Below are 27,681 nucleotides of genomic sequence, written 5' to 3'. Positions count from 1 at the left end.
GCAGATAAATGGATGAATAAATATACATCAAGTATAGTTCTTCATACTTTAGAGACACATGTATTCCAATTCCCCTGCTTTGTTGTCTTGTGCAAACAACTCTTTTCATTCTCTTTGCTCTTCTCCTCAATATATTGTCTCATATCACTTAATTACAGCAGTAGGTCATATCTGCTTTTGGATCTTACACTGTAATAGAAAAAATTGAAAATATTATCTGGTTGTCACCAACATCACTCTTCATGCACTCAGCATGTGGAAATAGCACTATTATTATGTTAATAAGCAAAACATAACAGAATGACAGTTGATGTTGGCATGAAATTAAAGGAATTTCAAAGTAAAAATCTAAAAAATTGTAGAATGGAGTTTGCAACCAATACAGGATAGAGCAATGGTGGCCAATTAATTCCCCAAGCAGGCACATGAGAAACTGAGTCTGCCTCCCTTCACAACAGCCCTCCTCATCAGAGCCTGTTTCTTATTTGGTCCCTTGGGAAAATCAGTTTCCCACCACTGTATAGAGTGTTACCCAACATATGCTACAACAACTGCAAAAGAAGCCCAGACGAGTTTTTAAGATAAGATAAGATAGAACTTAATTAATTAATCCCTCGGGTGGGTTCCTCTGGGAAATTCGACTTCCAAAAAGCACAGCAACGACCGAAGTTACAGTTACAGAATTGTTATATATATATATGTATATACACACACACACACACACACACACACACATATATAAATACAGAGACAAATATAAATAAAATATACAAAGGTGACCCTCAACCTCCTGTAATCACACCTTACACTAGACATTACACTTTTGTTTTGTATCTTTCATTTTTTGTGTGTTTTTTTTTCCAACAGCTATCCTAATTTAAAAAAAAAAACAAAAAACAATCTCACAACACAATTAGTACATTTTATGGAACCTGAAACCTGAAACTGTTGGAGCTAAATCATATATAAAACAAGTACAAAGTTATAAATGTGTGCTGCTTTCTAGTGTTATCCCAGCATCCTTTGCCATGGCGTAGAAATGACCTTCTTTTTCAAGCATGTTGTTCGGCGAATCAAATTCCACTATTTTTCCAGCATCAAGCACCATTACCCTGTAGGGTAGAAGCACAGACTTTAATAGTAATCCAATGAGTAATGTCCATACTGTCTAGCATAAGGGAATGCTTTGGTGTTCCCCAGCCACCTCCTCCAACTTATCTGGGGAACACCAAAGCATTCCCAGGCCAGCTGAGAGACATGATCTCTCCAGCATGTGCTGGATCTACTTTGGGGCCTCCCTCCTTTTGATGTGGAGGAGTAGCAGCAGTACTCGGAGCCCCTCTCCAATGACTGCACTTTTCATCCTATCTTAAAGAGAGAGCCCAGCCACCCTTAAGAGAAAGCTTAAGACTCATGACAATAGGTGAGGTTGGGGACATAGACTGACTGCTAAATCGCTAGGTTTGCTTTAAAGCTCAGCTCTCTTTTTACTACTACAGACCTAAGTAGCATCTACATCACTGCAGCATCACCCCCAATCCATCTGTCAGTTTCTCACTTCACTTGTGAACAACACCCAGAGAAACGTATACTTTTTATTCTGGCTCAGGCTAAACACTCTTTTCTGCCTGAGGCCTATGGCCACAGACTTGGAGTGGTACATTCACACCACTTCACACTTCGCTGTAAACTAACAGGACTACAGAATAAAGATCTGGTCCACTGTTCCCCAAACAGGACGAAAACCACATTGCTTATCCTGAATCCAAAGATCCAAGAGAAGTATGAACTCTCGTTTCCAGTAATAATGATAATGGATTGCATTTATATAGCGCTTTTCTAGGCACCCAAAGCGCTTTACAATTCCACTATTCATTCACACACTGATGGAGGTAAGCTGCAGTTGTAGCCACAGCTGCCCTGGGGCAGACTGTAGGGTAGGTTTAAGTGTCTTGCCCAAGGACACAACGACCAGGACAGAGAGAGCAGGAGGATCGAACCGGCAACCTTCCGGTTACAGATGAGCTTCCCAATCCCTTGAGCCACGGTCGCCCCCCAGTACCCTGGCATAGACCTTCCTGGTGAGGCTGAGGACTGTGACCTCCCTTTAGCTGGAGTACACATACTAGTCCCCCTTCCTAAAGTTGGGAAACACCACCCGATTCTCCCAGTCTAGAGGCACTGCCCCAGAGCTCCACGTAACCTTGGAGAGGTGTGTAAACCAAGTCAGCGCTACAACATCTGGGGCCTTAAAGAACTCATTTAGTCTATCGATCCTGAATTGTTTAACTACCTCAGTGACCTCATCCCTAGTGATGAACAAGTCATCCCCCTCATCTTCAGACTGCATGTAAGGGGTTACAGAGGTTGACAAAGTATTCTTTCTACTATCCAAATATATCCTCAGTTGAATTCAGCAGCATCACACTCACACTATACACCGTATGAGTAGGGCATTACCCTCCTGAATTCTCTGAGGGTTTTTGAGTTTTTGCTTCAGCTAACTATGTTTTGCTTGACCTGCCAGCATCTATCAGTTAGCTCAGAAGTCCCACAAGCTAACCAGGCCCAATAGGATTCCTTCTTAAGCTTGACAACTCTCTTCACCTCTGGTCTCTACCATCTGCTTTGGGGATTACCACCACAACATGCATCAACCCCCCTAAAACCACAGCTCCATGCAAGAGCCTCAAAAATGCAGGTGCAGAACATGGTTCATTCAGACTCATTGTCTTAAGCCTCCCTCGGAGTGCTGTCAAAGCTCTGCCAGGAGTGGAAAGCTTGCAGACCGGAGCCTCCAACGTCAGGATTGTCCAGCATTATGCTCCTTTACTTGATCCAGGTAAGCTGACAGCGCAGCTCTTCTCTTCACCCAGGTGTTCAGAATATAGCTGCAGATCTGATGATATGCTTAAGAAATTGATCACCAACTTGGGACCTAGGGTTTCCTGGTTCCATGTGCACTTATGGACATACTTTGTTCAAATCTGGTGTTCGTTATGGACAACGTGTGATTTGCACAGAAGTCTAATAACAGAACATCACTTGGCGTCCGATCAGCCTACATGAGCATTAAAGCGTCTTAGTAGCATGATGTAGTCACCAGATGGGAATGGTGCTGGGTACTCTGAACTATCATTTGTTGCATAAGCACAAACAACAGCCAGAACGTTCCCTGTTAGCTCTCATAGAGGATCTCTGAATCACTCTTCATCTGGCCCCTCTAAGGCAAAATATACAAGTTCTGGGTAAGATAATGTCCAAGTCAAGAAAAAGGAGTCAGTGAACCTTAAGTTTAGATTATTTTGTCAAATACCACTCTGGCATATTATGTATGTTTGATCAGATCATTCATACAGTCATTGGTACTACATAACGGGTTTATTTAGTGCACAATATTTCTCATTTTCTGTTGCTGGAAATAGATTCAGTCAAATTTTGAGAAATTACAATGTGTAAAAAGCAAAATTAATTGTGGTTGATTCCTTGTCATGCACATAAATTATGTGCATGAGAAGGAAGGGTTGGAAAAGAAAGAAATTTGACCCTGACAGAAATAAAATAAGGTAGGGCACATCATCCAAAAATGTTAAGGGAAAAGGTATAACTCACCTAGAGCTGTCCATGATACTGTGCAGGCGGTGGGCGATGGTAAGGACTGTGCAGTCTGAGAACTCTTTGCGGATGGTGTTCTGAATCAGGTTGTCTGTCTCCAGGTCAACAGCTGCCGTGGCTTCATCCAGAATTAAGATACGTGACTTTCTCAGGAGAGCTCGGGCCAGACACAGCAGCTGCCTCTGCCCAACACTGGAAAGATTGTATTAAAGTATTGATATCTTAAGAGGGTTTTTGTAGCGCAAAAGAAAAAAGTAAACCACAAATGACACTCATGTGTTCAAATACAATTAGGGTTTATGTAAGTTTTGCAGAACATTACATAAGGTTTAGAATAACGAACTGTACAAAACTTATACTTATATATAACTTATACCCAGAGGCCGTATTGTTAATTTTATTACCCACCTGAGGTTTTCTCCTCCCTCTGCCACTTTATGCTGTAATCCTTCCTGCAGCCCTGATACATAGCTCTTTAGATGAGAGAGCTCCAGCACTCTCCAAATCTCCTCATCGCTGAACTTGTCAAATGGATCCAGGTTCATCCTCAGTGACCCCGAGAACAAAACGGGATCCTGTGCACACGGGATTACAAATATCAGTGTACTTTTAGAAATATCAAACTCTTTGACAAGGTTATTGTTTATATTTATGTGTATACCTGTGGTATAATTGTGAGTCTGTGTCTCAGGTCGTGCAGGCCTATTGTAGCGATATCTACATCATCAATGAGGATGCGACCTTCAGCAGCTTCAATAATTCTAAACAGGCAGTTGGTAAGACTTGATTTCCCAGCTCCTGTGCGACCAACAATACCGATCTGAATGCAGTGAGAGAAAACACATAAGATCAAAATAACAGCTGGCGCATATTTGAAGAAAAAAAAAAAATCTACACATTTTTCTTTCTGGATATAAATTGTATTTAACAGTATAGCAATAAATAATGCAATAATAAGCAAATATACTCAGTCTGTACTTAGTTTGTAAAAGATCTTAGACATTTCAGTAATGTTACAGAAAGAAGCAACATTTTTCAGAGGTAGCAGATATTTTACAGTGCTTATAGTCATCACTGCTATTTGTAGTAATTCAGTGAAATATGTTATTGCAATGCAGACAGTCTTTACTCAGTTTTACTTTGACACCAATATTTCAACGTTGTCAGTGTTTGAGTTTACTCTAATCCATTGGGGACTCTGTTGTCCTATTGGGAGACTTCAGTGCACACGTGGGGAACAACAGGGAGACCTGGAGGGGCGTGACTGGGAGGAACAGCCTCCTGGATCTGAACCTGAGCGGTGTTTTGTTGTTGGACTTCTGTGCAAACCACAGTTTGGCCATAACAATCACCATGTTCTAACATGTGCATGTAGCACCAGGATTCTCTGTGCAGGATTCTCTAGGCGACAGGTCGATGATTGATTTTGTAATTGTATCACCAGACCTGTGGCCATATGTTCTGGACACTCAGATAAAGAGAGGGGCTGAGCTGTCAGCTGATCACCATCTGATGTTGAGTTGGATCAGGTGGCATAGAAGGATGCTGGACAGGCCTGGTGCACCTAAATGTATACTTAGGGTGTGCTGGGAATGCCTAGAAGAGGCCCCAGTCTGCGAGATCTTCAACGCACACCTCCAGCAGAGCTTCAGGACATTGAGTCTGAAGGGACCATGTTCAGCATGCTGAAGCTGCTGCAATGAGCTGTGGCCACAGGGTGGTTGATGCCTGTGGGACTTAAGGGGCAGCTGATAGGTACCGACAGACCAAGCAGAATGCAGCTCGGGCAGTGGCTGAAGCAAAAACTCGTGTACGGAAGGAGTGCAGAGAGACCATAGCAAAAGACTTTCGTACCGCCTTGAAGAGATTCTGGCAAACTGGCAGGCAAATCAGGAGGGGGAAAAAGGTGCTCTAGCTGCACTATGTATACTGCGGTTGGAGCGCTGCTGACTTCGACTTAGAAAATTGTCGGGCGGTGGAAGGAAAACTTCAAGGACCTCCTTAATCCCACTGGTATATCTCATCTGGGGACAAAGGGGATGACCTGCCAATCACTGGGACGAGGTCACTGAGTCAGTTAAACAACTTCTTGGTGGCAGAGCCCCTGGGGTGGATGAGGTATGCCCTGAGTTCCTGAAGGCTCTAGATATTGTAGGGCTGTCCTGGTTGACACACATCTACAATGTTGCGTGGACATCAGGGGTGGTACCTCTGGATTGATAGATGGTTCCCATTTTTAAGAAGGGGGACCGGAGGGTTTATTTCAGTTATGGGGGATCACACTCCTCAGCCTCCCCGGGAAAGTCTATGCCAGGGTGCTGGAAAGAAGGGTCTGTCTGTTAGTCGAACCTCGGATACAGGAGGAACCATGCGGTTTTCGTCCTGGTTGTCGAACACAGGACCAGCTCTTTATCCTCTCAAGGATACTTGAGTGTGCGTGGGAGTTTGCCCAACCAGTCTACATGTGTTTTGTGGACGTGGAGAAGGCATTCGACCGTGTCCCTTGGAGTGTCCTGTGCTCCAGGAGTATGAGATCCTTGGCCCATTGCTACGGGCCATTCAATCTTTATACAACCGTTGCAAGAGTTTGGTCCGCATAGCCGGCAATGTCAGGCTCGTTCTTGTTTGGTGATGGGCTCTGCCAGGGCTGCTCTTCTGTTCATAATTTTTATGGATAGAATTTCTAGGCGCAACCAAGTGATGGAAGGCTTTCACTTGGGTGGTCTCAGAATCTCATCTCTGCTTTTTGCAGATGATGTGGTTCTGTTGGCTTCATCGGGTAATGGCCTCCAGCTCGCACTGGAACAGTTTGCAGCCGAGTGTGAAGCGGTGGGAATGAAAATCAGCACCTCCAAATCTGAGGCCATGGTCCTCAGCAAGAAAGCAAAGACCCAGGAAACCATGGAGAGATTATATCTCTTGGCTGGCCTGGAAATGCCTTGGTGTTCCCCTGGATAAGCTAGAGGAGGTGACTAGGTAGAGGGAGGTCTGGGCTTCTCTGCTTAGGCTGCTGGCCCCGCGAATCGGTCCTGGATAAGCACAAGAAGATGGATGGATGGATGTATTGATAGCAATGCTGAATATTCCGGCCTAGCAAATAAAAAAGTTTGGGAACAACTGCCCATAAACTAGTTACATGTTTACATATCACAGCTGATTATAATATACAGTAATACACATAATGTATAAATTAAAAGAAAAACTGATAGTTCACATTATTTTACAGTTTAATTATATGTAATTACTGTCAACACAGATTGATCTGTGGCATCTTTCTTGAGTAATTGATTAATAGATTGGTCTATAAAACATAAAAAAAACCCCAAACAATAGAATGTCAATGTCTTACAGCACAAAGTCCAAATTACAAATTTCAACATAATAGCTTTTCTAAACTCAAATAAAAAATGATGTGCAGGTCTGTATCTGGAAGCTACATTTTAGATACAGTTGGCCAATGTCAGCCAGCAGAAAGCTTGCACACGTTGTTAATAGTTAACCTTTTAAATTAAAAAATAGTGGTGCAATTTTATATATTATGGATTTTTCAATGAGGGAGAAAAAATCTTCCCAATGATTTAATGTCCATCCAATTTTTTTCTTTTTCTTTTTTAGCAGTGCATGCTTTTGTATCTTTGGTGAATATGATATCAGATACAGTAAAACCTATAACTTTTACAGGAACTTTATACATATATGGAGACTCTCCCTCTCACGCTCACACACACACACCTTCTCAGTGCTGTTGATGTCACAAGTGATTCCATGCAGCACTAAATCCAATTCAGGTCTGTAACGGACTTTGTAGTTCTCAAAATGCACTCTTCCTGCCTCTGGCCACATCTGTGGAGGTCGAGTGTCAGTTACCCAGTCAGCCTGTAACAACAGAAAAAGAAGCAGAACGCATGTGTAATATAATACAAAAGCTATCAAATTGAGCTAAGTTAGCTCTTTTATATGTTGTGCATTAATATTCAAACCAAGATAAATAAGAAACAAAATTATACAGACGCCATACATACAGACATGCACACATTACACCACTAAAATAAAGGAAAAAAAGAAAACTTAAAAAGACGTCACACTTGGTAAAAAATTAAATAGCTCAAATGAAAATATGCAACCAAGATTAACAATTAAGGCCAAGTGTACATGTGCAATGTTATATTCTAAATCAGATTAAATTCAGTATGAACATCATGATGGGATGTGCTAATCATTGGAGCTCTGGTGCCATTATGAATAAACAACCCAACTCAAATATAACAGGTGGAGTTCAAACATGTGAACTCAAATGTTAGTGAAACATAAAATGAAATTGTTGCATCAAAATCTCGTTTGTTTGACAATTATCTGAACTATTATCGGTAGTATGTTAAGAAACAGTGGAGAAACAGCAGCTGGGAATAAAAGTATTATCACTGTACAGTGAGCAAATATTGCAGTTGATGTCGCACACAAGCTTATTAGATTCCTGTTGAACTGTTACAGTTACAATAAACTCACAGCCTGTAGAAATCCTAAAATTCATGTCCTATTTAAGAAAACAGTAGATTTTGATTTAACCAAAGTATAAATAATGTCATATGGCAGCATGGTCGTTAACACTGTTGCCTCACTGCAAGAAAGTCCTGAGTAAGACTCAAGCATCTGGCTGGGACCTTTCTTTGTGGAGTTTGCATGCTCTCCCCATATCTGTGTGGGTTCTCTCTGGGTACTCTGGCTTTCTCCTACAGTCCAAAGATATGCAGTTACTGGGGTATGGTCAATTGGAGATTCTAAATTTCCCACAGGTATGAATATCAGTATGAATGGATGTCTGTCTTTTGTGTTATCCCTGTTTCAGATTGGCGACACATCCAGGGTGTATCACCCTCACGCTATGGTAGCTGGGATAGGCTCCAGCACCCCCGTGACCCAGATAAGGATAGACTGAAGAGAATGGATGAATGGATAAATAATGTGTTGCTCACAAAGTATTTCTACATGCCTCGTTCTTAAGCTGAGTGTATTCGTTCACTCTCTCCACAGCTACAATATTGGTCTCCAGCGCTGAGGTCGTCATCACCAGCCAGTTGAGGGTCTGGGTTACCTGCAGAACCCCAACAGGAGAGAGGTCTGTGTTTACATTATTCCTGCATTTTAGTGTTACCGCATACATAAACACAGATGAAATAAGGATAAATTCTGAGTGTTTTTGTGACTGACATTAAGGGCATATGATACAGATAGGCCAACCACATTACTGTCAATAGAATCTCTGGAAATGACAGCAAACAGAGCAGCAAAAAACACCACCAGGTTTCCAACAAACTCCAGACGTATGGCCAGCCATCTGTCAAGAAAACAAACCCCACAAATATGCACACAAACAAATTTTAGGGTCTCATCATTTAGCATCACATGCTTATCTGTATTTGGTACACTGTTCAATGTCTGACCTGTCAGACACGATCCGCAGATAGATACTTTTGAGGTTCTCATCTATAGTTACTTCATTGTGTTTAAGAAACCTTTCTTGATGCTTGTAGGCTCTTATCACTGACAGGCCGGACACCGTCTCACCAAAGTGAGAGTATATCGGTGAGCGAGACACCGAGTCCAGCCGGCGCAGCTGTCTTGAAGCGGCAATATAAAAGCGCTGGGTGTAGAGAGAAAGACAAAACAAAATCAGTTTGCATGTCATATTATAGGAAAGTTAGGTTAGCTTTTTTTACATATCTTCTTTACCTTGTTTAGCTTACCTGTACAAAGAAATAGATCAGGGCCAGAGGAATGATAACTATGGCAAAGAAAGGAGTTGCCATGCAGATGACAAATACTGTCCCCAGTACAGACATCAGACACAGAAGGCAGGAGCGCAAGGAAGCAGGAATGGCCTCATCTATGGTAAAAATGTCCTTTGGGATAATATTTGGAGAGTTAGTACTTATTTAAGTAAAACGTCAATTTTATTTATAGTGCACATAAAAACAGAAAAAATACATAATTAGCAAAATTATAAGTGTAAATAATACTAAAAGAATAAAGTCAATTATTATAAAAGCTAAAGTCAGGATATTGGAAAAAATGTCAATGATAAGTCATGGATGTTTATCAGTGACTAAACACTTTTAAAGATTTGAGTTGTTCCTGAGATTAGAGCTGTTCCAAAGAATACAGAGTCTTACTGTCATGGTCCTGGGTCATGTGACCCAGCGTTTTGTGTTTATTATTATGATTATGATTATTATGATTATTATGATTATTATTATGTATTCTGTTTGTGGTTCTGTTTGTGGTTTCGGGTTCTGTTCTTCCTCTGTTTAGTGTTTAGTCATCCCTGTCATTCCTCGTCTGTACCTTGTCTCTGAGACCAGTCTGTGTATTTCCTGTTTTACTTTGAAAGTCAGTGTCTGATGTCAGTGTGTTCAGTTTTGCACCCTCCCTGTTTTGTCATGTTAACTAGGTTCAGTCGTGTCTCCCTCCTGTGTGTAGTTTCCCTGTTTCTCTGTGTATTTATAGTGTGTGTCCTCTCGTGCTCGCCGCTGGTCTGTCTGTGTTGTCTCCCTGAGTCACTCTGTGTTACTTCCATGCGTTTCCCCCTGCATGTCCTTCTGTGGATTAAGGTTTCAGGTTTGTTTTACTACCTTCCCCAGTTTAGGTTTCCTTTAGGTTCTGCACATCTCTGCGTAAAAGCTCGAAGAGTTGAGCGCGAACGGGCAGAAGTGTTGAGAGCGCAAGCAACACATTGCGAGCGAGCGCAAGTGCAAAAACTGAGCGAGAGGGGCTGCTATTGTGTGTGTGTATGGATAATAGCAAACAACGAAATAAATTTTTTGCACGCAGCAATGAATTTTTCTTCACTCAAAATAAATTTCTCCTCAAACTGCAACACTTGTACCTGCATTTTTTTTTACGTGCGCTCATTTTTTTTACGTGCGCTCAGAAAAGTGGCATAAAAATAATGCCATACCGCTAGCCGTGACACTTACAGCCATTCTAACGACATAATAATTTAATGATTAATTATTTGTCCATTAAGACCCTTTTGTTGGTATAAGCAGGATGTGAGGATACAAGAGAAATTAGCTCCTTCTTCCCTTTTTCAACAAGTGGCTGAATTTAGTAACCGCAGCTAACAGAGACAACAGATCTACACACATATTACAACATTAACGCAAACAGGTTGATTTGGGACTGTGCAGATAAAACTGAAATGAATTGAACAGCATATTGATTTATTGAATATATTCATATTAAATTCATATTGACTCATAGGGAGTCATCTGATTGTTTGAGGGATTTTTCTTGATTGTTGTAAGAGCTTTACCTTTACAATACAATGTACCTTTAGTGACTGTTATTGTGTGTCAGCACCAGATAAAATTGAACTGGACTGCATACTTGAGGAGGCACTTGGGAAGAAAGCCTCTTTAAAGAATGACTTAAGGAGAGAACAATTTTAAGAATATTTAGGATTGTATTAAAAAATGTGAGATAAAGTGGGAAAAATTAAATTAAACAAGTGGATATACAACTTGCAGCAAACACAAATAAAGCCTTTTTAAAAAATTTAATGTTTAGTTTTTTCAATTTTTAGCACTGTTATTTTAGAAATGACATTAAAAACTAGTTATACTTTGTATTTGTAATCATACAAGCCACAAGAAGATAAAAATAAATATTGAAAACTATGAAAAGAATCCTTAAAAAGTGAACTACAAGACCCTACCTTTGCAAAGCGGTTGATCACTCTTCCAATAGGTGTAGTGTCAAAGAAAACCATAGGAACTCGCAGGATGTTGTTAAGAAGTCGTGAATGCAGGATACGAGATGCATCAATGGAAGCATTGGCTAGGAGCAGTGTGCCAAAGAACACAAAGAGGCCTGCAATAAAAACAAGAACGTTTCTAAATAATAGAACTACATTTTTAACAAAGACAAATCCACTGTGGACAGAACCTTGAACTTACAGTAACACTCAGGTGTGCTTTTTCCTGCCTACTTATATAAAGTGGCTGTTATTATTACAAAATAATATTTATTTTCAAAAATGCTAACTGTCATTAAGAATCTTGTTAATTGGAGACCAGACCAGGTTTGGATGTTCAGAAATTCTTAATGACAAAGTTTAGGTTGTATGAAATTCAGGGTTGCAGGGGCTGTAGCCTATGCTGCCACAGAGCAAGAGGGAAGGCACAAGCTGGACAAATCGACAGTCTGTCGCAGGGCTATAATGACAACACAAATAGTATTTTACTTTTTTCAAATTCAATTCTTATTCTTATAAAAAAAAAATAGTTCAATCAGTAATATATGTACTGCATGTAAAGCTAAGCTCAAGATGAACCAAGGTCCAAATTGCCAGTCTTTTTACAATATAAAGCAGCTGGACTAAAACATATCACTTTGATCAATGTAATTGGTCACCCATTCACAATACAAAAGAGCAACTGTGGAACAGGGGGTTGGGAAGCGCATCTGTAACTGGAAGGTCGCCGGTTCGATCCCAGGTTCTCTGTCCTGGTCGTTGTGTCCTTGGTGTTGGCCAGAGGGGCCGATGGCGCAATATGGCAGCCTCGTTTCTGTCAGTCTGCCCCAGAGCAGCTGTGGCTACAACTGTAGCTTGCCTCCACCAGTGTGTGAATGAATAGTGGCATTGTAAAGCGCTATATAAATGCAATTCATTAAATGTACACACTTTTGGTGATTTTAATATCATATGAAAAGAAAAAACATACTTCAATGGTGCAAAAAAAATACTGTTAAAGAACTAATAAATAACAAATGTTTTCCCTCCCTTTGTACTCCTCTCTACTTTTATACTCATCTCCACCCTCTACATCAGCCCCATCATTCCCCCAGACCGAACAGCTCTTAAGCATCCACCTTATTTTTTGTTTTGTTTTTCATTGATTTGTTTAGTTTTATTACACTTTTTTTTATTACACTGAGTAGTTTAGCTTGAGAAGATTCAGTTCAGCTTAACAGAATTTTATATATAAACAAATTCCTCCTAATTATTAACATAAAAAGTTATAGGTGCCTATGCACTTTTCAGCATGAGTCCCTGTGACAAAGGACCTAACGCACACAGTGCACAAGTCCTCTAGTACAATAAAAAGACTGTTTAGGTTGTCTATATAGCGCTCTAAAAATGAGAGGATCCTAAATAACAGAGTAGGGAATTTTCCTGTCTGTAAGACATAATGTTCCTTAACGTTAATTTGCACGAACCTGAAAATATTTGCAAATACAAAAGGAATGACTGTTTTATTACCCTGAGCCACTCCAAGAGCTCCGAACACTCCCACCCTTGTGTCCCTCTTCCAGGAAGGGTATGTCATGTTGTAGTACTCCACAGAATCACTGGTCCAGTCACTCAGCCACAAATTCTGACCGATGAAAGCAGCGTTTTGGATGAAGTAAATCAGGAAAACCATGGCAGAATATCCCCAGCCCATGGCTCGCAGGTGCTGCAGGAACACTGCAAGCTTCACCTGGAAATCAGCGCGAGACGGCACTCAGGAAACAGGCAATCATTTGTTGTAATCTTGCGCTAGTTGTACAAAAACATTTTGTTACCTGTCCTGTTTCCATAGTTTCCTTCTCTATAAGCTTCTGGCCTTTCTGTGTTTCATCAGCATTTGCAGATTTTTTAATGGAAATATTTCTTCTTAATCTGACACTAAAAAAAAATAGAGGAAAAGAATGAAATGGACATTCTGCTAAAGATGCTATTTGAGACAAGCTGTTTCATTGGTTTCATCTGCAACTTTAACAAGCTCGAACCTGCCATTGCGCTGGCTGTGGCGGATGCTGTTTTCTCGCCTCAGTGTAAGAGAAACAGTGTCCTCCGAAGCACCGTCAGGTTGGGCATTGTCTCCATCTGGGATGAGCTCAAAGTCTTCTGCGTCCTGGCCCTCACCTAAATTAACAATATACATGGTGTTTTATATATATGGCAGTAATTTATGGTATTTGGGTCAATATGTGAACAACATCAACACAAAGTATTCATAAAAGATGACAAAAAGAAATTTAATTCATTCATATTTGTGATGTATAATTTTAGCATAGGTTTTGGTTGTACAGCTAACAAAAACATGTGATGTGTGCAGATCATATTCCTAATATACTAAGAAAAGGTTGTAATTACCTGTTTCTGAATTTCTCTGATTGTTCTGCTCTTTGGCATATGTGTCGAGAAACTTAGAAAAAGTTCCTCCACTGGCACGAAGGGTTTCATAGGATCCAACTTCAGAAATGACTCCATTCTCCAAAACCACTATTTCATCCACGTAAGGGAGGAAGCTTATGCCATGAGTCACCAGGATACGAGTCTGTATGGTCAGAATTCACCAATCAAATAGGGTTAGATAGGATTTACAAAAACATTGTTAAGTATTAAAGGAAAAGAAAGAAAAAACCATAAATTATGTTTAAATATGTTTATAAATTGTATTTATCAAAAAAGAGAATATGTTTCAGTTCACAGACTGAATTAACAATAATTGGTTTAATCATTTAAAAATCAGCCAAACCTTTTCTAACTTGTAATTCCATTTCCGAGTGGCTTTTATTCCTAACCTTTCATAATTAGCTATTCAGTTATCCTGGTCATTTAGTGTGATATTTAGCCTATTGTAACCTCTATGTAATGCTCAGGTCCTGGGTAAAATGATGTAAAATACTACAAATTAGACGCCATGTTTTCTAAGCAAGTAACAGCTGGAATATCCTGTGCAGAAAGTATTTGTCAAGATTCCTCAGAAGAAATTAAATGGGAAATGGTCGCGTTTTTTTCACTTTAAATACTGATTTCTATTTAAAATATTAATTTTAAAGTAAAATGTTTAGCATATGGTTTTTTTTTTGATATACAATTTTTATTCATTCAAGAATAGCATAAAACAACACAACCAAACAGAGAAGAAAGAAGAAAAAAAAAACACCCCAAAAAAACCCACATCCACACAGACACACAAAAAAACATATTTTCACTCAATTACCCACAGATATAGAAAGAGAAAAAGATAAACTCCAAGAATGAATTGTCCTTTACACTTGCTTCCTATTTAACTGAGAACATCTTAATCGCAACCACCCCCCCTCAACAGTTGGGACAAATCATTTGGCAAATAAGAAAGCAAAGGGGACCAAACATTGAGAAAGAGACCCTCATTTCCTCCTAAAATAGCAGCAGTTCTTTCGTGAGGAATAACTTTAAATAATTCTCTGTACCACAACGTCACAGAGGGAGGTTTATCCTTAACCCAATTAATGAGAATACATTTCCTAGCTACCAGCAATAGTTTGTGACATAATTTGCGCTGCAAGTGATTCAATGTTAATTCTTTTGAGGGTAGGCCAAGAAGAAAGTACCCGGGGTCCCTTTGAATTAGGTTGTTAAAAATATTACTTAGTTCTTGAGATATGAAGCTCCAAAATCTTTTGATTAATTTACATTCCCAAAAGTAATGGAAAAAAGTGCCAGTTTCTTTTTGACATTTACTACAAAGATGGGAAATATGAGGTGCAATCTTATGCAAGACATTAGGAGCTATATAAAGGCGATGTATGATTTTGTATTGGGTTTCTCGCAAGCGGTTACAAGTAAAAGTGGAACTACTCATGTTAATGGCTCCTTTCCACTCCTCTTCGGTATATTGATTATTAAGATCTCTCTCCCATTTATAAATAGCGCTCAGTGTGTTGCTACTAAGAGTATATAGGAGAGAGTAAAAAGCTGAGATAAAATGAGTTCTGTCTTTTCGCTTAATAAGAAATGTCTCAATATCATCATATATAACTATTTCTGAAGACTGTGGAATTCTAGAATGAACGAAGTTACGAACCTGGAGAAAGCCAAAAAAGTGGTCTCTAGGAATATTAAAATTTGACTGCAATTGCTCAAAGTTCATCAGTGTGTTGTTTTGATACAAATCGCCAATTACCCTTAATCCCTTTTTGTGCCACTTATCGAACATGCTACAAGACATTCCTGGAACAAAACCTTTGTTTCTCAGTAAAGGAGTCAAGAATGAAGTGCAATCTTCTCTACCCAACCTTTTACGCATTTCCCCCCAGACCCTTATTGTATTATAAATGATTGAGTTATTCTTAATCCCCATTTTTAATATTGTTAGCATATGTTTTTAAGCACAAACCTTGTCTTTAAGTAATCCATTGGGTCCAATTACATTTTCAAATAGATGCTTTCCTACATGTGAGTCCACAGCAGACAAAGGGTCATCTAATAGATAGATATCAGCCTGACTGTAGACTGCTCTGGCTAAGCTCACACGCTGCTTTTGACCCCCTGAGAGATTGATACCCTGAAAAGAGAAGAAAGGAGGGGAAAAGAGACACACTCTTTTAGCCTTTCCTTTATAATCAGAAGAGCTCTTCTGTTTTGTTACTTTTTTGTCATGTATTTAAGAAACAAATATTTTACATGTGTTTATAATAAACGCCATACACAGTATTTGCATACAGGAAAAATATTTGTGTAACCAAAAACCTGAACCTTTCAAAGTGTAACTCACTTTCTCTCCAATCTCAGTGAGGTCTCCTCCAGGCAGCAGCTCAAGGTCAGGGGCAAGAGCACAGGCCTCTATGACCTTTTTGAAGTTCTCTTCCTCATGTGGAGATCCAAACAAGATATTATCCTTCAAAGTAGCATTTTGGATCCAGGCTTGCTGTGGCACAAAAGCAAGAGAACCCTGGAAAGAAACAAATTATGACTCAATTACAGATGTCTCACTACATCTGTCTTATCATAAAAAAAAACCTGGCATCCACACATTTTTATCCAGACCAAACACTACAGTGGCTAGGTGAAAAACAAATCAATTTACTGGAAATCTAAGAGAACAGTTTATTCTGTGGGTAAAATGGTTTGAGTTATAAGCAAATCATCTGCCTCCATTTCACAAAATTTGTGCAGAAATATATTTCTTTATTCAGCAGTTTTTTCCTTCAATACTGATGAGTTTAGACCAGATTATCAAAACTGGCTTGAATGAATTAGGCTTGTGATGTTTTTTTTATTTATGCATCTTTACTTTGTTTCTTAAAGTCTTTAATGTTTAATTGTTGAATTATTTTAAAAAAATTAAAATATTGTATTGTGATTGTTAAATTATACGCTTTTTGTGCTCCTTGAATGTAACTACTACTATGTAGATCACAAAACGTTTATGCTTTTCATGTAGAAATATTGTTTTCAGTGGGAGTCTATGAGTCTAAATACACTATGAACTTTTTGGGATATCCTTATCTGGATGATTGAGAATGCATAGATACTGCTATATAGAGGAATTTTATACTTTTAGTCATTAAATAAACTCAGTAAATGATTCAATCAACATTGATTTTCTCTGTATTTAAAAAACAAAAAAATAACGAACATAATTTCTTTATGGAATAATAAAGTATTCTGCCTTCGTGAAAGATGAGGGAAGGCGCTGAAGTAAAAACTGAAGCAAACTTAATTTGATTGTGCCACAGTCATGCTACATGTTGAGTTAAAAAAACAAAAAAACATTTGTGTGAACATTTGTGTTATTTTAGTTAAGACGTAATTAGATGTTATGGATTTTACATGTTTTTTTAACACACACTGATAAATACAAACGGGGAAAAAGCCATTACCATAATGTTGATAAAACTTTTGGTACTGTGCATCTCTCCAAGGAGGGCTGACATAAGAGACGACTTTCCTGACCCAACAGCTCCCACTACGGCAACCAACCGACCAGGCTCAATGTCCAAATTCACACTGGAGACACATAATAACTATACTCAATGCTGTGAACACATCAGGGGCAAATAAACAGACTTGAAAAACTTAAGCAATGCTAAAAAATCCTGGTGAACATCTCACAGTTAATTAAGTTAACTAGTAAATTGTGATGACCAACACAGACATACTCTTTCAGCAGAGGCTTTGCATCTTTTTCCCAAGCAAAGGAACCATCACATACGCTCACAGCAGTATCTAAAAAATGAACACAGACCAAGACAGAGCTTAACAGATGATCCGCACACATAAAAACTGTGACTAAGCTTCAATCTTCAGCTGTAGAACAAGTGCAAATTCTAATGGTGAACATACTGAAACTGGGGTCTTGGCGCACAATGTCACTGTCGATGTCTTCCCCTGCCAGAAACTTCTCCAGGCGCTTCTTAGACACTGCTGTCTGAAAATTCAAAGAACAGGTTAAGTTTGATGCTATCACAGGCTTGATACATGTGCATGATGTAGCTCTGTTCACTTACTTGTACAATGGAAGCAATGAGCATGGGCAGCATGGCAAGAGGAGCTCGGAGGATGTTGAAGAGAGAGATGGAAGTAAAAGCTCTCTCAGCAGTTAACACATTATCGCTGCTCACACTAACAAATACTGCAAACGTGGCCAGAGAAACCTGCAAGTACAGACAGTTTAAGAAAAAAGGTTTCTTTACCATTTGATTCTAATCTCTGTGAAGCTCCTTGACAGAACTCACCAGAGCTGGACTGCAGCGGAAGGTAAGGATGGAGATGGACTGTAGGTAGGCAAACTTCTTCATGACTTTTAGTTCTTCCCCTCTAATGTCTTCCACCTGCTTCTGGAAGGATGGCTCCCAAGCATACAGCTTCAGAATCTGGTGGGAGACAAAAGAAAAAGACAGTGAGGAGGCAGTGAGGCAGAAGGAAGGGTGCGGCAGCAAAGCACTTATTGTTCAAGTTACTGCAGTTTCTTGAAGCATCAAAGCCTTACATGTAAGGAAGGCATCTACATACACCATGAATACACTGAATAAGGGAGCTCACCTTGATCCCATTTAGAATTTCATTCATGATTTTCATTCTCTTATCTTTAAAGTTCATGTTCTCTATCTGAAAAGAGACACAATGTAGCTCATGTTAAACAGGCAATAAGACAATACTTAAATAAAGTGTTTTGAACAGCAATTTATTCTGTGTAATTCATTAGAAACCCCCCCCCCCCCCCCCCCCCCAACTTTTTCACCAGCAAGAATCATGTGCTCAGAGTTACCGAGATCACTTTTTTCACATTATAGTTAATATTAATTAAACGCCTGTATGCTGCGTCACTCAATTGTCTATCTACTTTTGAGCCTCTGAAAGTGGGCGGACTGTATCAAAAGCTATTAAACAGTCAATGCAATACTTTAGTTAAACATCTTGAATAACACTTTAAAATTTGCAGTGTAATCTCATCTTGAATTATCTTGATTTAGAATCTCGCACAGAGGTGTACAGAAGATTTGGCTAGTATTTCCCCTGACCTGGAGTTTTCTGGCCTTGGTTGCTAGCACTGCATTGGTTGGAATTATTAACACCATGACTCCCAGTCCTGCCAACACAGAAGGTCCTAACTCCAGCCACAGGAAAACAATGGATATGATGATCTGCAGAGGGCAGGACCACAGCAGGTGGATAGAGGTGGTCACATCATTGAAGCGCTGGGCATCTGCTGACATCAGGTTCACCGTTTCCCCTACTGTTGACTCCTTACGAGTGTCATTGGACACCACTAATGCCTTAGAAAAGGGATAAAAAGGGCTTATTAATTAGAAAGTGGGGTGAAAATTAAGTAAGAGAAGCATATAAGTGATATTTTGTCTTACTCTGTATGTTTTAGTACATCAACAAAGCAGGAGATGGGTCTTTGTGTCACTTTTTTTAAAACCATAATCCTACTCTAACCCTATATATTGAAAAAAGCAAAGCTGACCTTATCTAAGAAATAATGTAAATAGTTTTTCTGTGACAAGTATGCGCTGATAAAAGTTATTTATAACTGAAACATCTGACAACTGACTTAAGCAGAAAATTATGACTAGTAATTTTTTTCTTCTAATGTGTAACAGTAATTTATATTATACAGCATTTGATTTTTTTTTCACACCAATGTCAATAAATGGTGTTCTGTCACTCCTGTTTTTACCTTTTTATACACAGCAGCCATAAGTGCAGTGCGAACCTTCATCCCCAGCACATGGCAGCGCTGGAAATACTGCTGTAGGGTTAGAGACTGTAGCAGAACCACCACCATCAGCAACACTGCATACAGATAGCCCTCCCAGGCATATCTGGATTTGTCCTGAGTGAACGAGATCATCAATCTAGGAAAAACAGAAAAAAAGAAGAAAACATGCTAATCTCCAGCTTCATCTTTAGCACTTATCTAACAATGTCCTCATTTCATCCTGCCACTCCTGTTATCGGTTATGAATGACTAGTGTCAAGACATGAGGGACAGAGAGAGATTAAAGACCCCCTGCCTTCTTCTCATCACATCAGAGAGAGGGTGAAAAGGCTTAACATCCCTTTTTTTTTAAGTGATTTATAGTTTTAATCTTTATTTTTATCCTCATTTTTTATTGTTTTTTTTTTTTGTTTAAAGATAAATCAAAATATAAGCTTGATCAATATGTTAAATGAGAAATGTAGTTTGAGTAGTGAAACAGTCTAGATTTTGTGTCTGTAGACATGATCCAACTTAGTTCTTTACCTATTGGTGTCAGCAATGTGAAGGATGTCTCTTAAATGTTCAAATGTCATGAGATCTTATATGTTAAGAATTACGAAGAAAATGTAAAGAAGTGTTGTTGAAGTAAACTTTGATTAATCAAATACATATTGTGTGGTTGGACATCAGATGATCCTAAGTGAACAATGTGCTTGAATGACTAGATAGGAGGAGAGAGAACGGGGGGCAAAAAGGCACTTGGGAGAGTATAAAAGAGAGCGCCCAAATGCATTCTTTGCTCTTCCCTTCATCTGCTGTGAGATGAACAGTTCAGAAGATTGGATCTCAAAGTGAACTTTGTGCCTGACGGTGGTCAGGACTACAGAACACTGAGATAAGCACATCTTCAGACCTGGGCGTGCCTGTCTCCTCTCCAGTGTTAAGAAAAAACTCAGCATTAACTCATTATAATTTTCGTACAATTAAAGTCTAAATTGTTGATATTCACCTTTTAACCCGTTGTGAAACAGTACAGGTAAAAATCTGAGTATTGACCCATTTTAATGTAAATAGCTCTTACAGGTTACTTCAGCCCTTTACACATAACATACCCTTGAGGCCTACTGTCAAGCCCTCTAAAGCTAACCCACTTAATAAATACCAAGCACACCAATAAAGAGGGGAGCCGCTGTAACTATGTGCCTGACGGAGGCCAGGACTGCAAGGCTACTCGGGCCCCCGGATTTTATCAGATAAGCAGGAAAAACATACAGACGATTTTGAGACCATTAAAGCTGGGCGAGCTCCCTGAGCCACATCAGCCCCATCTGAACTCTGCATTGCCTGCTGAGTAATACTCATCCAGCGATTAGAACTTCTTAAACAGAGAGCTGACCCAGACTTCCTGTATAGGGGTGCTGGTCCCGCAGACTGACAATAGGGAATAGTTAACCCAAAGGATTGTAAAAGGTAACTGCAAGTGAATAAAAAAAAAAACATCTGTGACAGATAATTGTATAAATTCCTTTCCTTTTGTTAAGGAATATATATATATTTTTAGTACTTATTTTCTGATTATTTTTGTTTTATGCAGACCAGAATATTAAGAGGCCACTTTTCACTCATTAAGTGTTTTAAAGGTCATAAATTGCTGAGCAAGACTGGAACACGGTGCAGAACAGGAAACTGTGCAGAACAGGGAGTCTTGTGCAGAGCTGCAGAGGCAGAGTGTAGCGCAGAAGTTGTTTTGATCAAAACTGTGTGTGACGTGTAAGTACCAAAATAACAGGAGGAGGGAGCTGACTATAATATAGGTTATAGGCTTCTAATGCTTCAGATCAGGTCTGCACGCATTCAGGTCCAGACCAAAAAGGCTAGGCAGTGCATGTATCACCTACGACAACTGAAGAAGCCCTACAACATCCAGAGCCTTCAGGTACTCGGGGCGGACCTCATCAACACCAGGGGCTCTGCGACCAAGGAGTTGTTTAACTGCCTCAGTGACCTCGCCCCCGGAAACTGGCGGGTCATTCCCCTCATCCCCAGACTCTGCTTCCTCCTCGGAAGACGTGTCAGTGGGATTAAGGAGGTCCTCGAAGTATTCCTTCCACCGCCTGACAATTTTCTCAGTAGACGTCAGCAGCGCTCCGCCAGCACTATACACAGTGCAGGTAGAGCACCACTTTCCCCTCCTGAGACGCCTGACGGTTTGCCAGAATCTCTTCGAGGCAGTCCGAAAGTCTTTTTCCATGGCCTCTCCGAACTCCTCCTACACCCAAGTTTTTGCTTCAGCCACTGCCCGAGCTGCATTCCACTTGGCCTGTCGATACCTATTGGCTGCCTCCGGAGTCCCACAGGCTAACCAAGCCCAATAGGACTCCTTCTTCAGCCTGGTGGCTCCCTTCACCTCTGGTGTCCAGCATTTGGTTTGGGGATTACCACCACGGCAGGCACCAACCACCTTGTGGCCGTAGCTCAATGCAGCAGCTTTGGCAATGGAGACGCTGAACATGGTCCATTCGGACTCAATGTCCCCAGTCTCCCTCGGAATGCTGTTGAAGCTCTGCTGGAGGTGTGCGTTGAAGATCTCGCAAACTGGGGCCTCAGCTAGACGTTCCCAGCACACCCTCACTACGCGTTTAGGTGCACCGGGTCTGTCCAGCGTCCTCCTCCGCCACCTGATCCAACTCACCACCAGGTGGTGATCAGTTGACAGCTCAACCCCTCTCTTTACTCGAGTGTCCAGAACATATGGTCGCAGGTCTGGTGATACGATTACAAAATCGATCATCGACCTATGACCTAGAGCGTCCTGGTGCCACGTGCACTTATAGACACTCTTATGTTCGAACAAGGTGTTTGTTATGGCCAAACTGTGATTTGCACAGAAGTCCAATAACAAAACACGGCTCGGGTTCAGATTCGGGAGGCCGTTCCTCCCAATCACACCCCTCCAGGTCTCGCTGTTCTTGCATTGAAGTCGAAGTCTCCCAGCAGGACAACAGGGTCTCCAGGTGCAGCACCTTCCTGGTTCCAGAGCTCAAGCCATGCGTAGAGGTGAGCCCGATTATATCTAGCCGGTACCTCTCAACCTCACGCACTAACTCAGGCTCCTTCCCCACCAGAGAGGTGACATTCCATGTCCCTATTGCCAGTCTTGGCAGCCGGGGATCAGTCCGCCAGGGCCTCCGCTCCTGGCCACCACCCGGCACACAATGCACCCGACCCCTATGGCGCCTCCTGCGGGAGGATGGGCCCATGTCTCCTCTTCGGGGTGTGCCCGGCCGGGCCCCATGGACTAAGGCCCGGCCGCCAGACGCTTGCCCTCGGGCACTTGGCCCCGGTAACCCTATCCCAGGCAGGGTAAACTGTTCCCTTGATGTTCTCTTCATAAGGGTCTTCTGAATCGCTCTTTGTCTGGTCCCTCACCCAGGACCAACTTGCCATGGGAGACCCTACCAGGGGGCAAAAGCCCCCAGACAACATAGCCCCTGGGATCCCTGGGACACACAAACCCCTCCACCACGATAAGGTAGCGATTCACGGAGAGGTCTCTCCAAAGATCCTCAGGATTTTCTATACAGGCGCTGTGGAGAGCATCCTCACAGTGGTTTGGGAACAGCTGTGTGAAGGACCAAAAAGCTCTCCAGAGAGTGATCCGTACAGCAGAACGCTGCTGCAGGATTGCTCTCCCCCCGCTTCAGGACACTTATACCAGGAGATGCCGGACTAGAGCAGCGCAGATACTGAAGGACCCGTCCCATCCTGGCAACAAACTGTTCCAACTTATGCAATCTGGTAGAAGGTTCCGCATCATCCGGGCAAGGACAGAGAGACTCAAGAGGAGCTTCTATCCCCAAGCCATCCGGGCCCTAAATACACACACATCCGCCCTCTCACATCATCTATAATTGACTGAGACAGGACTCTTCCAGACACTCTAAACCCAGGCACAATGTACATTTCAAATTCCTTTAATTTTAAATATGTGACAAATAAAGAACCTTGAACCTTGAACCTTGATCTGCAGATGCTTACATCGTGCGGATCTCTCTTCCGGAAGATAATATATTGAATAAAATGATTATAAATACTTTGACCACTCTGAGTCTGCATCTTCTCTGTCCAGTAGAAAAATAAAAAGAACTGGTTTCAATATTTTCCTTTTCTTTTTGAAAAGTATGCATCAGAAAGTCAGAACAGTGAACTATTAAGAGACCACTGTAGTCCAATACAGGGTACAACACAGCTGAGTTGCTGGTTTAAGTCCAGCGACATTGTACAAGCACAACATTGTTCTTCTCTTAAATCTGTTGTTTTATTTCTGTAACCTTCTGTAATATCTTACTCACTTAAGAAGCTGAGGACTGACAAAGGTTAACACATCCTGCAGAAGTTTGAAGCAGACAGATTCAATCAGAATCCTTTTAAAGGTCTTGTAAATGGTGGTAATCAGCCATGAATTGGGATAGTTCTCTTCCTCCTTATTGTCCTTTTTCTTCTTTTCATCTTCCTTCTTCCCCCTTTCCTCCTAAAAGAACAGATCGTTTAAACACAGCTGATGAGATTTATTCAGAAAAAAACATAGTGATGTTGATTAGTGATGTTATTAAAATCCGTTTAGACTGTAGCTCAATATAGTGTACATGTGTGTGGAAGTGTTTGAATGCTCTCACCCATCATTAGTACATCCTGACTGACTCCTTTCCCAGACCACTGGAAAGCCCATTTTGCTGTGGGTTTTCCTGGGCACTGTCTCTGGTTTTTAGCTGATTTGTTTTTTCATCTTGTTCTGGAAGCGGACCCTAGCTGCATCCAACTCAGGCTTCATGAATGCTGGAAACGCTCATTGATGAAAGCAGTGCTATCACTCTCATTCAGATCCCACATGTCCTCCTGAACCAGAGGTTGTTTGTAGCCTTTTAAGACCATACTGTAAAAACAATGAAAAGACATGGAGCACATATGTAGGTGCTTGTTAAGATTCCTACTATACTGACTTTAATGTTACCTGTTTAACCAGTTTAAAGTGATTCTGCCTCAAAAATGGTGCACCTGCTTCAGGATTCTGTGGATAAAAACAAGATTAACATTTGACTCCTTATGAACTTTGCCCTCGGAAAACAAACAAGCAAAACCACTAACAAATAAAGGGTACCTTTTTTATAAAGTCTTTAGCTTCTGGGGGAATATCAGCCATAATAGAAAGAACTAGTGCAATCAGTTCAAGCCCAAAAGAAATGTAGAAAAGGCTGAAACGTGGGACATCACGGACCTCGCCCTAATTGCCAAAAATGAGAGAAAGAAAAACTTTAAAGGGTCCCGAAGAAAAATGAAAATGGTGTGTTATGCAACACATAGAGAGCTAAAAGTCAATCATATCAAGTTATTGCACCATGTCTGAGTAAATCTACTATTTGTCTTCTACTTTAAATCCAACTTGATCAAATGTCTTCACTCATACCAGTCTGAGAGCCTCTCGTAGGAGGGTCTGGAAAGGAAAGATGTCACACAATACAAGGAGCAACCAGAAGAAGGAAAATAGAGGCAGAGTCTATTGCTCCTTCCCGTCTTAATCCTTCATGGCAAAGCAGGACAAGGATCTAACAAGAAGACACATCAGAACATAAAAACAAATCCTTTCAAATTTAAATAAATAAATATAAAGGTTGCTCAATTTACCCATGTGACTGCAAATAAAACTGGATTTGCGTAGTATGCAGCAGCATTTTCTGAAGATTGGTCACTGTTTGGACCAAAATCTTCTCCTAGTGTGGACTCCCAGGTGTGCTATGGCCGTCAGGAACAACAGAGACGCCACAAGCTGAAGGAAGAAAACACAGACCAGACAGGAGAATAAATCATGTTATTTTATGCAAAAAAAAAATTAATAATCTTTTGCATAAACTTTTGACCAATACTATGTTTTTTTTTCATGAGATAACAAATACTTAAAACTAAGTTCTTTCCCTTCATTCCTTCAAGGTTTTAGAGAAGTGATAACAGATGCTTAAAATACGCAGAATGAGACATCTCTTTGCCCTTTTGCTGTAAATGACTTGTCCTTTCCATGTTAGAACATTTCATACACAGTATATGCATTTATAATAAACTCACAGAGAATGGCCTCTTGGTGTTTTTGACCTTAACAGTGAATTTACACTACATGTGTTTTTAGCTTCAATGTATACACTCTTTTTTTACACTGACCTTTGGAAAAACATTGTTCTTTTTATATTACTCCAGTCCTCAAGGGCCAGTTTTTCCCAAATTTTTCCATGTGTCCCTGCTGCAACACATCTGAATAAAATTCAGTAGGTCATAGGTTCTCAAACTGTGGTACGCGTACCACTGGTGGTACATGGGCTCCCTCTAGTGGTGTGCAGGAAGTCTCTAAAATTTTTTGAAGACTGAATAATATACCATGTTCTGATTCAGGGATTTCTGAAAAATTAAAACGTAAAGCTCTGCTATCACTTTCGACATAAATGACGACAGGAAACTAAACAGCAGTGACATTTATATGGTTACTGTAGTTGGACTAGCTGGTATATAATGATGTGCTACATGGTGGCTAGCTACACAACTATGGTTAGCATAATATAAAACACAGTGAAGCTGGAGGATGAACGCTAACTTTTTTCAACTCGACAAAAGTTAACGGTGAGGTTTCCCAATGTTTAGGGACAAATGCAATTACATGTCGGGATGATGTAAATGGACCAAAAGTCAGTCATTACTGAGATAATCCATTCACAGTACGAGGTTGGTCATTAATATACTGCTGCATGGGCTGGCTGTTGTTACATTGTAAGGTTTTCAAAACTGAGTTTTAAAATGAATAGTTGGTAATAAAAATTGAGAGAGGTCAACAGTTATCACAGCCTTTTTTAGGGGCTTGTTCAGATTAAGTAGGAAAAGATACAAAGCATTAAAATGCTAAAACACAACAGCCTTAATAAATGCAGAGTAGTTTTGACCCGAAGGCAGGGTTCATCACTTAAAGACTGGATAGCCCACCTGCTGTGAATGTTTTAAATGCAGTACAGTTGTTATTATTATCACTTGTCACATCCTGATTATGACAGTTAAAATAAATAACATTCACATAAGAAATAAATGTCTCATGTAAACTGTATATGGTGTTAAATAGGCCTATACTACTGTACTTTTGTTTGGGGTTGCCACCTCAGCATGCAGTCAAGGCATCAGAATAATATAGGAAAATAATGAAAAAGCCTAACAATAGGTGCAGTTGTAAAGAGGTTGCACAGTCTGTAAAATGAGTAATATATGTATTGATTGGGGCGACCGTGGCTCAGGGGGTTGGGAAGCGTATCTGTAACCGGAAGGTCGCCGGTTTGATTCCCCGGGCTCTCTGTCCTGGTCGTTGTGTCCTTGGGTAAGACACTCTACCCTACAGCCTACTGGTGTTGGCCAGAGGGGCCGATGGCGCGATATGGAAGCCTCACCTCTGTCAGTCTGCCCCAGGGCAGCTGTGGCTACAACCGTAGCTTGCCTCCACCAGTGTGTGAATGTGAGAGTGAATGAATAGTGGCATTGTAAAGCCACTTTGGGTGCCTTGAAAAGCGCTATATAAAATCCAATCCATTATTGTGTTTTTCATTGTGTAGCTATTTTTCTGCATTTGAAAATGCATTTGTGAACTAGCATGGAAGTGTGGAAAGAGGGGAATGTTAATGCAATACTGAGAAACCCTCAGATTAAAGTGAAAGCTAATCTTTAATTAGGATGATTACAGTCCATAGGGGGGAAATGAACAGCAAAAATCAAGCTTTTTCAGAGAACTTGGAGCACTTGAAGGCAGGTTAAACATATGACCTGACAAAGAACAAAGGAAATAGGTTATAAAATCCACACATAAGAATTAAGGGAAATGGACATAGCTGGGGAACAAAGGCAAAACTTAAAAAGAAAGAAAAACTAATGCAAGAGACAGGAGAAAAATGACTAGCAAAATAAAAACAAACAAAACAGGGAATGAGAAACAATAGTTAGAAAGAGGGAGACCAAGAACTTTACAGAATGAAGAACACTGAATGAGCACATTGAGCAAACACTGAGAGAAAAACTTTCAAAG

At 40.4% G+C, this 27,681-nt stretch overlaps 1 pseudogene; it reads right to left on the bottom strand.

Annotated features, from left to right (window-relative positions):
- Nucleotides 1-725: 725 nt before the first annotated feature.
- On the bottom strand, nucleotides 726-25,440 carry LOC113035395 (canalicular multispecific organic anion transporter 1-like; annotated as a pseudogene).
- Nucleotides 25,441-27,681: the final 2,241 nt, after the last annotated feature.

Source organism: Astatotilapia calliptera, chromosome 13 (assembly GCF_900246225.1).
Source record: "Astatotilapia calliptera chromosome 13, fAstCal1.2, whole genome shotgun sequence".
In the NCBI taxonomy this organism is placed as follows: Eukaryota; Metazoa; Chordata; class Actinopteri; order Cichliformes; family Cichlidae; genus Astatotilapia; species Astatotilapia calliptera.
The sequence above is the reverse complement of the archived record's forward strand: the minus strand, read 5'-3'. Positions and strand labels throughout refer to the sequence as shown.